The following is an 11,695-nucleotide window of genomic DNA, read 5'->3' on the forward strand; positions in this document are numbered from 1 at the left end:
GTGTGCAGACTGAACAGGAGGTCAGGGGTCAAGACTGGGTGGAAGACGATGCAGGGGACGATGAGGTCCTAGACCCCACATGGAATGAAGGTCGTGCCACTGACTTTCAGAGTTCGGCGGAAGAGGCAGTGGTGAGACCGAGCCAACAGCGTAGCAAAAGAGGGAGCAGTGGGCAAAATCAGAACACCCGCCGCCAAGAGACTCCGCCTGCTACTGACCGCCGCCATCTGGGACCGAGCACCCCAAAGGCAGCTTCAAGGAGTTCCCTGGCATGGCACTTCTTCAAACAATGTGCTGACGACAAGACCCGAGTGGTTTGCACGCTGTGCCATCAGAGCCTGAAGCGAGGCATTAACGTTCTGAACCTTAGCACAACCTGCATGACCAGGCACCTGCATGCAAAGCATGAACTGCAGTGGAGTAAACACCATAAAAACAAGGAAGTCACTCAGGCTCCCCCTGCTGCCTCTTCTGCTGCTGCCGCCTCGGCCTCTTCTGCTGCTGCCGCCGCCTCGGCCTCTTCTGCTGCTGCTGCCGCCGCCTCGGCCTCTTCCTCTGCCTCTGGAGGAACGTTGGCACCTGCCGCCCAGCAAACATGGGATGTACCACCAACACCACCACCTGCGTCACCAAGCATCTCAACCATGTCACACGGCAGCGTTCAGCTCTCCATCTCACAAACATTTGAGAGAAAGCGTAAATTCCCACCTAGCCACCCTCGATCCCTGGCCCTGAATGCCAGCATTTCTAAACTACTGGCCTATGAAATGCTGTCATTTAGGCTGGTGGACACACACAGCTTCAAACAGCTCATGTCGCTTGCTGTCCCACAGTATGTTGTTCCCAGCCGCCACTACTTCTCCAAGAGAGCCGTGCCTTCCCTGCACAAACAAGTGTCCGATAAAATCAAGTGTGCACTGCGCAACGCCATCTGTGGCAAGGTCCACCTAACCACAGATACGTGGACCAGTAAGCACGGCCAGGGACGCTATATCTCCCTAACTGCACACTGGGTAAATGTAGTGGCGGCTGGGCCCCAGGCGGAGAGCTGTTTGGCGCACGTCCTTCCGCCGCCAAGGATCGCAGGGCAACATTCTTTGCCCCCTGTCTCCTCCTCCTCCTACTCAGCTTCCTCCTTCTCTTCTTCCACCTGCTCATCCAGTCAGCCACACACCTTCACCACCAACTTCAGCACAGCCCGGGGTAAACTTCAGCAGGCCGTTCTGAAACTCATATGTTTGGGGGACAGGCCCCACACCGCACAGGAGTTGTGGGGGGGTATAGAACAACAGACCGACGAGTGGTTGCTGCCGGTGAGCCTCAAGCCCGGCCTGGTGGTGTGCGATAATGGGCGAAATCTCGTTGCAGCTCTGGGACTAGCCGGTTTGACGCACATCCCTTGCCTGGCGCATGTGCTGAATTTGGTGGTGCAGAAGTTCATTCGCAACTACCCCGACATGTCAGAGCTGCTGCATAAAGTGCGGGCCGTCTGTTCGCGCTTCCGGCATTCACACCCTGCCGCTGCTCGCCTGTCTGCGCTACAGCGTAACTTCGGCCTTCCCGCTCACCGCCTCATATGCGACGTACCCAGCAGGTGGAACTCCACCTTGCATATGCTGGACAGACTGTGCGAGCAGCAGCAGGCCATAGTGGAGTTTCAGCTGCAGCACGCACGGGTCAGTCGTACTGCGGATCAGACACACTTCACCACCAATGACTGGGCCTCCATGCGAGACCTGTGTGCCCTGTTGCGCTGTTTCGAGTACTCCACCAACATGGCCAGTGGCGATGACGCCGTTATCAGCATTACAATACCACTTCTATGTCTCCTTGAGAAAACACTTAGGGCGATGATGGAAGAGGAGGTGGCCCAGGAGGAAGAGGAGGAAGAGGGGTCATTTTTAGCACTTTCAGGCCAGTCTCTTCGAAGTGACTCAGAGGGAGGTTTTTTTCAACACCAGAGGCCAGGTACAAATGTGGCCAGACAGGGCCCACTACTGGAGGACGAGGAGGACGAGGATGAGGAGGAGGTGGAGGAGGATGAGGATGAAGCATGTTCACAGCGGGGTGGCACCCAAAGCAGCTCGGGCCCATCACTGGTGCGTGGCTGGGGGGAAACACAGGACGATGACGATACGCCTCCCACAGAGGACAGCTTGTCCTTAACTCTGGGCAGCCTGGCACACATGAGCGACTACATGCTGCAGTGCCTGCGCAACGACAGCAGAGTTGCCCACATTTTAACGTGTGCGGACTACTGGGTTGCCACCCTGCTGGATCCCCGGTACAAAGACAATGTGCCCACCTTACTTCCTACACTGGAGAATGATAGGAAGATGCGCGAGTACAAGCGCACGTTGGTAGACGCGCTACTGAGAGCATTCCCAAATGTCACAGGGGAACCATTGGAAGCCCAAGGCGAAGGCAGAGGAGGAGCAAGAGGTCGCCAACGCAGCTGTGTCACGCCCAGCTCCTCTGAGGGCAGGGTTAGCATGGCAGAGATGTGGAAAAGTTTTGTCAACACGCCACAGCTAAGTGCACCACCACCTGATACGGAACGTGTTAGCAGGAGGCAACATTTCACTAACATGGTGGAACAGTACCTGTGCACACCCCTCCACGTACTGACTGATGGTTCGGCCCCATTCAACTTCTGGGTCTCCAAATTGTCCACGTGGCCAGAGCTAGCCTTTTATGCCTTGGAGGTGCTGGCCTGCCCAGCGGCCAGCGTTTTGTCTGATCGTGTATTCAGCACGGCAGGGGGCGTCATTACAGACAAACGCAGCCGCCTGTCTACAGCCAATGTGGACAAGCTGACATTCATAAAAATGAACCAGGCATGGATCCCACAGGACCTGTCCATCCCTTGTGCAGATTAGATATTAACTACCTCCCCTTAACAATATATTATTCTACTCCAGGGCACTTCCTCATTCAATACTATTTTTAATTTCATTTTACCATTATATTGCGGGGCAACCCAAAGTTGAATGAACCTCTCCTCTGTCTGGGTGCCGGGGCCTAAATGTGTGACAGTGGCCTGTTCCAGTGGTGGGTGACGTGAAGCCTTATTCTCTGCTATGACATGAAGACAGATTCTGCGCTGACATAAGGCCAGATTCTCTGTTACGGGACCTCTCTCCTCTGCCTGGGTGCCTGGGCCTAAATGTGTGACAGTGGCCTGTTCCAGTGGTGGGTGACGTGAAGCCTGATTCTCTGCTATGACATGAAGACAGATTCTGCGCTGACATAAGGCCAGATTCTCTGTTACGGGACCTCTCTCCTCTGCCTGGGTGCCTGGGCCTAAATGTGTGACAGTGGCCTGTTCCAGTGGTGGGTGACGTGAAGCCTGATTCTCTGCTATGACATGAATACAGATTCTGCGCTGACATAAGGCCAGATTCTCTGTTACGGGACCTCTCTCCTCTGCCTGGGTGCCTGTGCCTAAATGTGTGACAGTGGCCTGTTCCAGTGGTGGGTGACGTGAAGCCTGATTCTCTGCTATGACATGAAGACAGATTCTGCGCTGACATAAGGCCAGATTCTCTGTTACGGGACCTCTCTCCTCTGCCTGGGTGCCTGGGCCTAAATGTGTGACAGTGGCCTGTTCCAGTGGTGGGTGACGTGAAGCCTGATTCTCTGCTATGACATGAAGACAGATTCTGCACTGACATAAGGCCAGATTCTCTGTTACGGGACCGCTCTCCTCTGTCTGGGTGCCGGGGCCTAAATGTGTGACAGTGGCCTGTTCCAGTGGTGGGTGACGTGAAGCCTGATTCTCTGCTATGACATGAAGACTGATTCTGCGCTGACATGAAGCCAGATTCTCTGCTATGGCATGAAGAGACTGATTCTCTGCTGACATGAAGCCAGATTCTTTACTATGGCATGAAGAGACTGATTCTCTGCTGATGTGAAGCCAGATTCTCTGCTATGGGACCTCTGTCCAATTGATATTGGTTCATTTTTATTTTTTTAATTTTTATTTTAATTCATTTCCCTATCCACATTTGTTTGCAGGGGATTTACCTACATGTTGCTGCCTTTTGCAGCCCTCTAGCTCTTTCCTGGGCTGTTTTACAGCCTTTTTAGTGCCCAAAAGTTCGGGTCCCTATTGACTTCAATGGGGTTCGGGTTCGGGACGAAGTTCGGATCGGGTTCGGATACCGAACCCGAACATTTCCGGGAAGTTCGGCCGAACTTCTCGAACCCGAACATCCAGGTGTTCGCTCAACTCTACTCCTGAGCACTATTGTATGTCCCACCAAATAATTAGGGCCACATGTATGGTGTTTATAAAACCAGGCAGTACAGCATAATAATAGGAGGGCTTGCTTTTCACACTGGCACACGATGGGCACAACATATTGGGCACTGAAATTGCACCATCTGCTGTTCATTACTTTTTGAAAAAAATCTGTGGGGTCCAAATGCTCACTTTGGTAAGTTCTGTGAGGGGTGCGATTTCTAATATAGGGTTTCTTTTTTTTTTCTTCTTGAAATGTTTTCTTTTAACAGCCAGATGTCTCTAAATTCTATGAAATGCCTGTTGGGTCAAAGCGCTCGCTACTAACCCCCCAAAAAATCCTTGAAGGGTTTCCAAAATGGGGTCACTTTTGGAGTGTTTCTATTGTAGGTGTACCTCAGGGTCTCTTCAATGATGACATAGCAGTCAAAAACCATTCCAGCAAAATCTGCCCTCCAAAAGCCAAAATGGTGCTCCTTCCCTTCTGAGCCCTGCTGTGTGCCCATACAGCAGTTTACAACTACATATGGGATGTTTTAATATTCAGGGAAAAAGGCTTAACAAATTGTGGTGTGCTTTTTCTCTTTCTACAACTTGTGAAATTGAAACATTTGGGGATTAAACAACATTCTATTGGAAGAAATTAAATATTTCATTTTCACAGCCAAGTGCCATGTGCCCATGCACCAGTTTGGGTTATTTCTGTAAACTGCAGAATCAGGAAAATTCAAAAATAGAGAGTAGTGATGGCAAATTTCAGAAGATAGCACAACATATAACATGTCAAACAGAGGGGGTAATTTATACAATAATATGCCCCTTTATGAAGATATATGTGGGTAGAACAAAGAGAGCATTAAATAAAAAGACTAACAGAACATAAAGTATATACAATATTGAGAGGGAATTTAAAGAACACCCATTATCAAAGCACTATAAAGTTAAACATGATGGATCAATTGTAGACTCACAAAAATTGCACAGTGGAGAAGATAAAGGGAAATTGGAATGGAGACAAAATGGATTTTTAATCATATTTTTTTTTTGTTTCAATAGGGTTAAGAAGTGAAGTGGTGCTGTTTGGCTTCAATTAAGTAAAAGCAGGACACATCTAATTGATCTTGCTATTTTTTTTAAATAAAAGTAAAATTTATGTGTTGTTCAATATTAACATCCAGTGAAGTGAGAATTAGTTTGATCGTGATAGTTTGGTGTAATTTACTGTTGGGTCTGGAGAGCCAATCAATATGTATTAAGTGCAATATGTATTAAGTGCAATGTGTGGGAAGACAACGAGCATCTTTTTCAAAACACGTAGGATCTAACTCAGTTGGGCACTCGCAGTCTCTGCTGATGTCACCAAGTGATCGGTTGGAGCACGAGTTAGGACAGAAGTAATGTCAGCAGACTTCTCTATAAGAGCGTTCTTTCTACTGACACATTACACTTGGGATCACCGTTTAAACCAACAGATTTTACTGGATATGAACAACCTGTAGACACACTCCGGCATTGGAGGAATAACGGAAAGAAAAACAGAATAGTGTCCTATGAAACATCAGGTATTTGTAAAAGTATCCAGGAAGCTGTTAGAGTTTATGTATGCCTGTGGTTTTGTGTAGCATCAGTAGTAGTGATCACGCAGTGTAGGACAGTTAGCGCAGTAACAATTATTTTTTGTTTCTTTATGAAATTTAGAAAATTTCGAGAATTTTTTAAAATTGACACTTTTTAAAAAAATAAATAAAGGTAAATAATATTGACTCAAATTTACCACTAACATGAAGTGTGAGGTGCCACGAGAAAACAACCTCAGAATGGCTTGGATAAGTAAAAGCATTATAAAGTTATTAACTCATGTCACAGGTCAGACTTGCAAAAATAGGCTCTGTCAGGAAGGGGTTAAAGATGTTCAAATAGCGGTTCTGTTTGTTTCCGTTATGCATGACGGAAAAAATAGTCCTGTCATGTATAACGGAAACAAACGGAATCTGTATTTGGCCCCACAGACATGTATTAGAACGGAGGAAAATGGAAAGCCTCTTAAAGGCCTAGAATTCCATTAAATTCCGTTATAACTCTGGTATAACGGAACATGTAACGGAATTCCATAACGCAAATGCGAACCCACCCTTACCTGAATTAATAAAAGGTATGGCCATGCGGTAAGGTTTCCTGATTAAGTTTTGGAAGCCAAAACCAGGAGTCGATTAAAAAAAGAGAATAATTTGTATCTGTCCTTTATACTTTCTCTCCTTTTATGAACTACTCCTGAATTTGGCTTCCAAAACCACATTCAGAAACCTGACCGTGTGGCCGTACCCTTAGATCAGTGGTCTCTAATATGTGTAGCTTTCCATTTGCTGCAAAACTACAACTCCCTAGCATGCTGGGAGTTGTAGTTGTGCAAACCTTGGAGAGTCACAGGTGGTAGACAACAACCTTAGATTATTTAGCAGAATTACCCCAAACTCAGCCGCATTGTTACTGACAGGATTAGCTCTGCTACATCTATCTATCTATTTATCTATCTATCCTTTTTTTTTATTGCTGATGTTTTAAAAAATAAATACTATACTCTGTCTGGCACAGGTTGTGATACCTCCGACCCATGTGATAATATAGTGGACAGAGCAAGAGGTTGAATAGACGGCTCTAATGAGTGAGGGAAAGCAATATTTAATAAGAGACTCTGCATGTTCCTTCTAAGTTGGTCTGATTCTTAAAACCCTGTGAAAACTAGAACAGCTCTGGGGATTGAAGTTGATAACATAATTGGATTCCTCCAGTCTTCGCTCATCTCCTGTCTCTCCCTAAGTCGCCGCTTTCTTGTGTTGTTCCTTCCCAGCTCCTCCCTATAAACACGCTATTTCTTTTGTTTATATATGAATTCTTTTTGGTCTTTTAAGTTTTGGTAAGATTCTAGTTTTATTTTTTTTATAAAAAGGATTTTTTTTTGTCACTTGGGCTCTTTTTATCATCTTGGAGCTAATCGAGCATTGTGGGAGAGTGGTTGCCTAGCAACCTCTCCTCCTCTTAGCTGCTTCATATCCAATGTCTTAAACAAAAAAAGGAATGCACTGGTAGAGGAGGACATCTTTCTGAACAAATCCGAAGCCTGAGCTGTTGGTGTGTAACTGGTATCTCCTGCCCATCACGAGCACCATGACCATTATTTACATTCCTATGATGTATCAGTGCATGAGTTTTAACAGTGACACCTAGATCTGCAATATATTGATGAACAGGCTGCACCAGGCTCCCAAAATTTCTACACCAGAACATGTAGTTTCTCATATATCTACATTATGACTAGTGTAATATGTTACAATATGGTGGCCCCTTTGCCAGAGTTGATATTTTGGGTTAAGAATGCTATAATATGTACATATACAGTGACAGATTTGCCCAAAGTATGTAACTATGGGGGCACCCAGGGATCAGAGGGCCTCCGCTGCCCCCTGGCAGCCTGGTTCCCTTGACCGCAGCAACACTTTCAGCCGAAGCCGCATCCTCAGGGTGCAGATACAAAGAATTTAATTCACTGAGTTCAATGATGGAGCCATCAACAACCTGCTCCACCATTCACCGCGCGACTGGCAGCGTGTTGCTGTCAGACACGATGAAGTGATGTCATTGTGCCTTCTGCGCATGGCCGCCAGACAAACTGCCACAGATCGGCAGTGAGAGATCTGCTCCGTTCATCATGGAAAAGTAAGTTTGGGTTAGGTGAGTATTAACCACCTCAGCCCCCAGTGCTTAAACACCCTGAAAGACCAGGCCACTTTTTACACTTCTGACCTATACTACTTTCACCGTTTATTGCTCGGTCATGCAACTTACCACCCAAATGAATTTTACCTCCTTTTCTTCTCACTAATAGAGCTTTCATTTGGTGGTATTTCATTGCTGCTGACATTTTTACTTTTTTTGTTATTAATCGAAATTTAACGATTTTTTTTGCAAAAAAATGACATTTTTCACTTTCAGTTGTAAAATTTTGCAAAAAAAACGACATCCATATAGAAATTTTGCTCTAAATTTATAGTTCTACATGTCTTTGATAAAAAAAAATGTTTGGGTAGAAAAAAAATGGTTTGGGTAAAAGTTATAGCGTTTACAAACTATGGTACAAAAATGTGAATTTCCGCTTTTTGAAGCAGCTCTGACTTTCTGAGCACCTGTCATGTTTCCTGAGGTTCTACAATGCCCAGACAGTACAAACACCCCACAAATGACCCCATTTCTGAAAGTACACACCCTAAGGTATTCGCTGATGGGCATAGTGAGTTCATAGAACTTTTTATTTTTTGTCACAAGTTAGCGGAAAATGATGATTTTTTTTTTTTTTTTTCTTACAAAGTCTCATATTCCACTAACTTGTGACAAAAAATAAAAACTTCCATGAACTCACTATGCCCATCAGCGAATACCTTGGGGTCTCTTCTTTCCAAAATGGGGTCACTTGTGGGGTAGTTATACTGCCCTGGCATTCTAGGGGCCCAAATGTGTGGTAAGGAGTTTGAAATCAAATTCAGTAAAAAATGACCTGTGAAATCCGAAAGGTGCTCTTTGGAATATGGGCCCCTTTGCCCACCTAGGCTGCAAAAAAGTGTCACACATCTGGTATCCCCGTACTCAGGAGAAGTTGAGGAATGTGTTTTGGGGTGTCTTTTTACATATACCCATGCTGGGTGAGATAAATATCTTGGTCAAATGACAACTTTGTATAAAAAAATGGGAAAAGTTGTCTTTTGCCAAGATATTTCTCTCACCCAGCATGGGTATATATAAAATGACACCCCAAAACACATTCCCCACCTTCTCCTGAGTACGGAGATACCAGATGTGTGACACTTTTTTGCAGCCTAGGTGGGCAAAGGGGCCCATATTCCAAAGAGCACCTTTCGGATTTCACTCGTCATTTTTTACTGAATTTGATTTCAAACTCCTTACCACACATTTGGGCCCCTAGAATGCCAGGGCAGTATAACTACCCCACAAGTGACCCCATTTTGGAAAGAAGACACCCCAAGGTATTCCGTGAGGGGCATGGCGAGTTCCTAGAATTTTTTATTTTTTGTCACAAGTTAGTGGAAAATGATGATTTTTTTTTTTTTTTTTTTTTTTCATACAAAGTCTCATATTCCACTAACTTGTGACAAAAAATAAAAACTTCCATGAACTCACTATGCCCATCAGCGAATACCTTGGGGTCTCTTCTTTCCAAAATGGGGTCACTTGTGGGGTAGTTATACTGCCCTGGCATTCTAGGGGCCCAAATGTGTGGTAAGGAGTTTGAAATCAAATTCTGTAAAAATTGACCTGTGAAATCCGAAAGGTGCTCTTTGGAATATGGGCCCCTTTGCCCACCTAGGCTGCAAAAAAGTGTCACACATCTGGTATCTCTGTATTCAGGAGAAGTTGAGGAATGTGTTTTGGGGTGTCTTTTTACATATACCCATGCTGGGTGAGATAAATATCTTGGTCAAATGCCAACTTTGTATAAAAAAATGGGAAAAGTTGTCGTTTGCCAAGATATTTCTCTCACCCAGCATGGGTATATATAAAATGACACCCCAAAACACATTCTCCACCTTCTCCTGAGTACGGAGATACCAGATGTGTGACACTTTTTTGCAGCCTAGGTGGGCAAAGGGGCCCATATTCCAAAGAGCACCTTTCGGATTTCACAGGTCATTTTTTACAGAATTTGATTTCAAACTCCTTACCACACATTTGGGCCCCTAGAATGCCAGGGCAGTATAACTACCCCACAAGTGACCCCATTTTGGAAAGAAGAGACCCCAAGGTATTCGCTGATGGGCATAGTGAGTTCATGGAAGTTTTTATTTTTTGTCACAAGTTAGTGGAATATGAGACTTTGTATAAAAAAAAAAAAAAAAAAAAAATCAGCATTTTCCACTAACTTGTGACAAAAAATAAAAAATTCTAGGAACTCGCCATGCCCCTCACGGAATACCTTGGGGTGTCTTCTTTCCAAAATGGGGTCACTTGTGGGGTAGTTATACTGCCCTGGCATTTTCCAGGGGCCCTAATGTGTGTTAAGTAGGTAAATGACCTGTGAAATCCTAAAGGTGCTCTTTGGAATATGGGCCCCTTTGCCCACCTAGGCTGCAAAAAAGTGTCACACATGTGGTATCGCCGTATTCAGGAGAAGTTGGGGAATGTGTTTTGGGGTGTCATTTTACATATACCCTTGCTGGGTGAGAGAAATATCTTGGCAAAAGACAACTTTTTTTTTATACAAAGTTGGCATTTGACCAAGATATTTCTCTCACCCAGCATGGGTATATGTAAAATGACACCCCAAAACACATTCCCCAACTTCTCCTGAGTACGGCGATACCAGATGTGTGACACTTTTTTGCAGCCTAGATGCGCAAAGGTGCCCAAATTCCTTTTAGGAGGGCATTTTTAGACATTTGGATACCAGACTTCTTCTCACGCTTTGGGGCCCCTAGAATGCCAGGGCAGTATAAATACCCCACATGTGACCCCATTTTGGAAAGAAGACACCCCAAGGTATTCAATGAGGGGCATGGCGAGTTCATAGAAATTTTTTTTTTTTGGCACAAGTTAGCGGAAATTGATATTTTTTATTTTTTTCTCACAAAGTCTCCCGTTCCGCTAACTTGGGACAAAAATTTCAATCTTTCATGGACTCAATATGCCCCTCACGGAATACCTGGGGGTGTCTTCTTTCCGAAATGGGGTCACATGTGGGGTATTTATACTGCCCTGGCATTCTAGGGGCCCTAAAGCGTGAGAAGAAGTCTGGAATATACATGTCTAAAAAATTTTACGCATTTGGATTCCGTGAGGGGTATGGTGAGTTCATGTGAGATTTTATTTTTTGACACAAGTTAGTGGAATATGAGACTTTGTAAGAAAAATAAATAAAAATTCCGCTAACTTGGGCCAAAAAAATGTCTGAATGGAGCCTTACAGAGGGTGATCAATGACAGGGGGGTGATCAATGACAGGGGGGGTGATCAATGACAGGGGGGGTGATCAATGACAGGGGGGTGATCAGGGAGTCTATATGGGGTGATAACCACAGTCATTGATCACGCCCGTGTAAGGCTTCATTCAGACGTCCGTATGCGTTTTGCGGATCCGATCCATCTATCAGTGCATCCGTAAAAATCATGCAGACATCTGAATGGAGCTTTACAGGGGGGTAATCAATGACAGGGGGGTGATCAGGGAGTCTATATGGGGTGATCACCACAGTCATTGATCATGCCCCTGTAAGGCTTCATTCAGACGTCCGGATGCGTTTTGCGGATCCGATCCATCTATCAGTGGATCCGTAAAAATCATGCGGACGTCTGAATGGAGCTTTACAGGGGGGTAATCAATGACAGGGGGGTGATCAGGGAGTCTATATGGGGTGATCACCACAGTCATTGATCATGCCCCTGT

The sequence above is a fragment of the Bufo bufo genome, chromosome 1 (genome assembly GCF_905171765.1).
Source record: "Bufo bufo chromosome 1, aBufBuf1.1, whole genome shotgun sequence".
Lineage (NCBI taxonomy): Eukaryota > Metazoa > Chordata > Amphibia > Anura > Bufonidae > Bufo > Bufo bufo.